Here is a 6,658-nt window from a genome sequence, read left to right on the forward strand (position 1 = left end):
TGGGCTCCCAGTATCCTTGTTTGCCAGTACAAGCCACAGTTAACTTGGGTGTGTCCTTCCTGGGGTCCTGGAGTCTAAGGTCTCTGATTACTCTTCTCTGGTCTCCATGAGCTGTGCCAAGCTTCCCCAAGAATCGCCACCAGGATCAACAAGACCACCCTGCCAGACCCATGTGGACACCACTCAACACCATGTAGTTCTGGAAGGTGGAAGCTGGAAGGGAAGGACACTGTGGAGGGATCACTACATGTGAAAAAGACCAAGCCTGGGACACCTGATGTAGAGGCAATACCCCATTCCTGGATGGAACCTTTCCCTGGGTGCTTCCCCATGGCACAGTTCCCAGGTGAGCTCCTATGAGGAGCTCACTTCTGCAAGTGAGTAGCTTGTCTCAACCAGGGGCTCCCAGGAGTCAGAAAGGGCTGGTTAAGGCCTAGGCAGCCTTTCCTTCCCTTTTGGGCTATTCTTGACATCCTGAGGACTTTGGTTGACTGGACTTTATTTGGAAGGCCTGGCTACCTCCCATGGGGCAATTGGTCCCTATCCCAGCACTCTGAGAGACGTGAGTTCAAACCCCAGGTCTCACATAATGAACAAGAGGCCTGAGATGGTTGAAGCTGCAAGATCCACACCTGCCTTGGATCAAATACTGCTGCAAAACTAAAGGCAAGAGTCACCCCATCCTGGCTCTCAAATACCCAGAACTCAGTTGGGAACAAAGACTCCTACCACCTTGTCAGGATATAAGGAAATTTCTGTTCCTAGTGGTGACAACCACACCGACTGTGAGAACCAGGTAGGAAGGACAGAGGCAGGACACCAGCATGTCCACTGCACCTCATGTGCTACAAGCCTGTAGAGTTTGACCTAGATACCAAGAGGAGCTGGGAATTCTGGGTTTCAGGGTGTCTCAGCTCTGCCCATACAGCCCTTTGTCTCCTTCCAGATTCACTTTTGGTCTCTCCCCATTCTTCCTTTCATGGCTTCAAATATCTGCATCTGAGATTCTAGGAAAGCATCAGGGATGGATGAAGTTGGGAAGACCTTGCATTTCCATCCTGAGATGGGAAGGATGAATTCTATACACCCTTCACACAGTGGCCCTCCATTCCAAACTCCAGGGGTCTCCTGGGACCATGTGCTGAGCCTATGGGCTGGATGGGCACCATGTGGACAGTGCATCCCATAATGGTGACTTTCAGAGCTCCAGGCTCTGTGAGTCTGCTGAGTCCTCAGGGCACAGGATTATTAGACATCCCCTCCCTCTGAGGGGTCAGAGCATGAGTCTCACAGACACTTATGAAACCATGACAGAATCAAGCCACCTACAGGCATGGGGACAAGGAGAGCAGGACATGGAGGGTCCAGACAGGCTTTCCTTTTTTTCCAAGAAGAGGTTCAGTTCAAATACTAGAGGGAGTATGTAAGATTGGAACCAAGCAAGACAGCTGAACATAGGTCTAGGCAGAGGAGCCATCAAACCTAATTCATTCTATGAGGTCATCATATTCTTAATACAAAACTCAGACACACATTATGAGAATACATAGGTATAGATGCAAAATCCTCAACAAAGTACATAAACAGACTGTAAGCATGACATCACAGGATGTTAAGTTATAGAATGCCTGCCTAGCAAAGATGAAGCTCTGAGTTCAAATCCCACTACCAAAGAAAGAAAGATAGAAGATAGATAGATTGATAGATAGATAGACAGACAGACAGACAGATGGATGGAGAGAGGAAGGGAGAGAGGGAGTGATGGATGGATGGATGGATGGATGGATGGATGGATAGCAAGTGGACAGAAAGACAGACAGATAGAAAGATAGAAATAGGTATACAAACACATCAAGACATTCCAGTCATATTCCAGGGCACCAAGGAATCTGGACAAGGCAAATCTGGTATCAGTGCCACAATGGAGAGTCTAGGTCTTTCTAGGGCCCAGGAGAGAATCCTGCTGGATGCCTTTTGGACATCTCCTTTGGGAAGACAAGCCACAGCTAATGGGATGGTTCCTGCCAAACAACTGCCTCTTCCTAGCATTCTATGCAGGTCTCTATATCTCACACTCTAGGTCTCTGTCTCAGGGTCTTTGAGTTCCCTCCAGCCACCTGGGAGTCCCTGGGAGCAGGGCTAAATACAAAGTACTTGGAACCTTAAAAACCTGTTGTGTCAAAGATGGAGCTTCCTCACCTAAATTTTGAAGCTCCATGGGGTCACTGGGTATTGACCACACCTGGGGGGTCCTGCTGTAATAGCCATAGCATCTAAATGTCCATCTGTGACCAGGGGTCATAGGGCCCATAGAGAACAAGGCCTGGTACTGCCCACTGGGGTGTTGCTGTGAGTTCAGGGTCCAGGAGAGATTGGGTTCTCTTTCATTAATCAGAACGAACCTACCATATCCCTGGCATGAGCCACACTGGAGGGTCACAGACCCTCCTGAGTCTACTACAGGGCTGGTCAGGGATGAGAGGCTGGGTTTCCTGTAGAATCCTAAGACTGAAGGAGGCAGTGAATTAAATGGGCTCACATTTCCCACAGGAGGGCACGGTTATGAAAGGGGACACCCCAGAAAGTCATCCCTCTTCCTGAGCCTAGGGTTAATACCAATGCATGCCCCCTCACCTGTCACCACCAGCTCCAGGGGCTCACTGTGTTCTGAAGACATATTAAGGTTGAAATAGTGACAGCGATATTGCCCCTCATGGTGCTCTGTCATGAATGGGATGGCTTCGTTCCCTGACTCCACTGAGGTCTTTGTGTCCCAGGGCTCTTGGCTTCCTTCTTTATATAGATGGTACTCTTGGGTTTCCAGTGTCCCCTGACACCAAATGCTCACAAGCCACCCCCTAGTGATTAGAGAGCTTGGCTCAGCCCAAAGGGTGGGTTTGGTGAGAATCCCTGAAAGGAAAGCAAATGCTAGGTCTCAGGTCATACCCCTGTCAGATCCCTGCTCTGAGCCCCAGGACCCTCCAGGCACCCCCCAGCATCACTCCCCATCTACTATTTTCCATCCCCACTACCCAAAGGTAGCTTCATGTCCTGTTGATGAGAAGGAATATCTGGAGACACACTCATCTGTCTGCATTCAAGTCCTGGAGTTCAGATTCAGCCCTGGAAGAGAGTTCCCTGTGAGAGGTTTTCTCCTAAAGCCTGAGCAGGCCCTCTCCTCCCCAAAGCCTCCTGAGTCACTGGGGTCTCCTGATGGACCAGGGCCTGTCTGTGGGGTGGGATCCCTCCCAGAATAGGGTATCTCCTCCTCCATGGCCTCATTTTACCAATGTAGAGCAGAGCCATAACAGCAGGGGTCATGATGATGCTTCCCATTGATCACCACTGGCAGAGAGTAAGACCACAGTGCATTGTAGGACAGAAGGAAACACAGGGTGTGGCCATGGAGATCTGAGTTCTTCCCATTAAGCAATTGCAACATCTGCAGCACCACATGAAGGGGAACTGCCCTGTTAGGAACTTAGCTCTTATCTTCCCCAGCCTAGGACAGACCCCAGCCTTTCAGGAGACACTTCAGGCAGAACCAGTATCTTCCTTGACATTGGCCTCTGTTTTCTAAATGCTTCATGGAAGATGTAAGTTCATGCAACATGGCAGATGTATGGCAGTGAGGACACAATGAACTCATGGCTTTGCTGTGTCTCATATGGAGTCTTTATGTGCTAGGTGAAGTATTTTCCACCCAGATGCTCACAACTTCCCCTCTCTGACTTCCTCATTTCTATAAGAGGCAGTGCCTTCTCATCACCCTTCTCCATCAAAAAGAGCCATCTCATCTCCTTCCTCACTCACTCTTCTGTCCTGAACACAACTGCTCATCTGATGCTGTGGATTCTGTCTCCATGTTCCAGGTACTAATGCTCACTAGAGGAAGTACACTGGCTCCCACCTAAGATATAAGGGAAACCTTGACCTATGGACAGTCTTGAGCAGGTAACAGCCTCTCTCCCACCTTCCTCAAGTTAAGAAGATGGTAATAATGTGTCCTCTTGAGGTTAGGTGAAATTATCCAATCTAGAGACCAGCCAGGAGCTCAGTTTAAAATGATTCCCATCTCCAGGCTAAGACATAGAAGAGCCCTTACAGTAGGAATTGTTCATTGACACCCCAGATCTGCTATCCTAGCTGCAAAGGAAAATAAGAAGCCATAGTGCACCTGGAAGGAATTACAAATGGCCACAAGGATGTACAGGATATAGGAACACGGGTGCACGACTTCAATTCTATATACAGCCAAATTGCCACCTAAAGCTGAAAGTAGAAAGTTCACCGCTGGGACAATGCCTGGACACTCTGACACTTAGAGCTTCTTCTGAGCTGTGGGAATCTTATTTCACTTATAACTCCACTGGGACATGGGCTTCTCCTTATGGTGTAAGGAATTTATAGGGAATCTTTTTTTTTTCGTTTTTCTTATTGAGCAGTAACAGAACATAACATAAAACTAACCATGAAACACTTTACAGTACACGATTCAATGACATTGAGGGCATTCTTAATGTCACACAGCAACATTTTAATCACTCAGAAGAGAACCCCATGTCCATTAAACCATCACTGCCTCACCACTTTCCTCGTGTCTGCATTGAACTATTCTGGTGTGTCGTATGGATGGAATCACAGTGTGTGACATTTTGAGTCTGGCTCTCACTGAGCCCTTCTCAAAGTCCATCCATACGGATGTATCACTACTTCAGTTTGCTCTGAGTAATATTGCATTCTATACAATATCTCATTTCCTTGCCACAAATCAATGATTCGCCCTCTTATGAGATCCAGAATCCAATTCTTAAAATATTGGCTAGTGAACAGATGGGCTTATGGTTTATCAAATGTGAAACACTTTGGCTATTGTCTTTAAATATTTATTATTGTTGTTTTCTTTCCAATACGAATCTCATTTATATGTATATTATATTGCTGATTCCGTGTATGATATGTTCCTCAGCCTAGGATAATATCCTGAGATGCAGCTGCTGGCCAGAACTCTGATGAACACTGGGGGACCCTCTGAAGGTCTCCAGCTGCCTTCTGTGCAATTATCTTCTCTCCAGGACTCTCTCCTGAGGACTCTTACTGTCATGGCCCTCCTGGAGTCTCTACCCCAACTCATCAACTCAGACAAGTTCAAGATCTCAGTTCTCATCCCAGAGATGCAGGCTAGAAATTCTCTCAAGGCAGTAATAGGGGACTATCTTAAGATTTACTTCATTTGGTTTCTATTTCTCAGGGATCACTGCTTTTATCACCTTAGGTCATGTGGCCTCAGGCAATAATAGATCTAAGATTTGGGTTGCTGCAGAAGACCCAGAGTCCAGGCTTCCCCCAGCCTGCCTGGTTCTGGGCCATCACTCATTCACCCATTTTCTAAGACAAACCCTGTACAAGTTGTCTGAGGCTAACCCAGTGGACCATGTTCTGGGCATTCCCAGTGCTAGACCAGCCAGGCATTCTTAGGCCTAAAGCTCACTTTTGCTCTAATTGGCCCTGTAAACCCATATTTCATTCCATCCTCATAGACCTGGGCTCAGATCCACCTCAAAATATCCAGTCAGCATCCCTACCCTAGTGGACCCTGGCACCGGGCTCTCCCATGACCTGATGCCAGGTCCTCCCATCTGCTGCCCCAGGCAAGACTGTCCTCTGAACTCCACCAGCAAGTCAATATGTAGGCCCCAGCACATATGGTAACCTGCAGTCTCTAGATGGGGTGCTGGTAAGGGAACTTCCTTGCCAAGGCCTGTCTATAAAAACTGGAATGGAAACCTATTTCTTCAAATGCACAGACACCAATGCAAGGTTGTGAGGATCATGAATGGTCAGGGAAACATCATGGCACCCATGGAACTAAACAATGTCCTGATAAGCAACTCTAAGGAAGTGGGTATCTCCAATCAGTGAGGGAAGGGCTTGGTAGGGGTGGGGGTAGTTGGTGGAGGTATATAACCAATGTACAATGCAAGTCTACTTAGAATTGTCACAATTAATCTCCCCTATATAATGAATATATACTAATAAAAATGGAAAAAGAATATATCCTAATGGAAAAAGATAAAGAGATTACCAAGACATAGTAAAATCAAATTCTCAAAGATCAATGACAATGCAAGAATTTCTTCTGTTTTCTAGTCAGTTTTTTGTAGTACTGGGGTTTGAACTCAGGGTCTTCACCTTGAGCCACTCCACCAGCCTCTTTGGGGTTAGGTATTTTTGAGATTGGGTCTTGAGAACTATTTGCCCAGGCTGGCTTTGATTGCCTCCTGAGTAGCTAGGATTACAGGTGGGAAACACCAGCACCTGGACTCTAGTCACTTTTTAATTGTAAAAAATAGTAGGTTTCATTATCACATTTTCATATATGTGTACAGCATACTTCCATCATATTCATTCCCCATCATCCTCTCTTGTCCTTCTTCCTACCCTCTGGCTCTACAGATAGTCGTCCCTTTATGATCATGCCTTTTCTTTTTTTGTATTTTTAGATCTAGATTCTGCATATGAGAGAAAATCAAGAAATTGAAAACAGCAAGAGAAGAGCATTTCATCACATACAGTGGTACCCTGATGAGGCTATAAGCAGATTTGCCAACAGAAATGTTGCAGGTCATGGAAGACTAGAATAACAACTCAAAGAGCT

This window comes from Castor canadensis, chromosome 16 (assembly GCF_047511655.1).
Source record: "Castor canadensis chromosome 16, mCasCan1.hap1v2, whole genome shotgun sequence".
Lineage (NCBI taxonomy): Eukaryota > Metazoa > Chordata > Mammalia > Rodentia > Castoridae > Castor > Castor canadensis.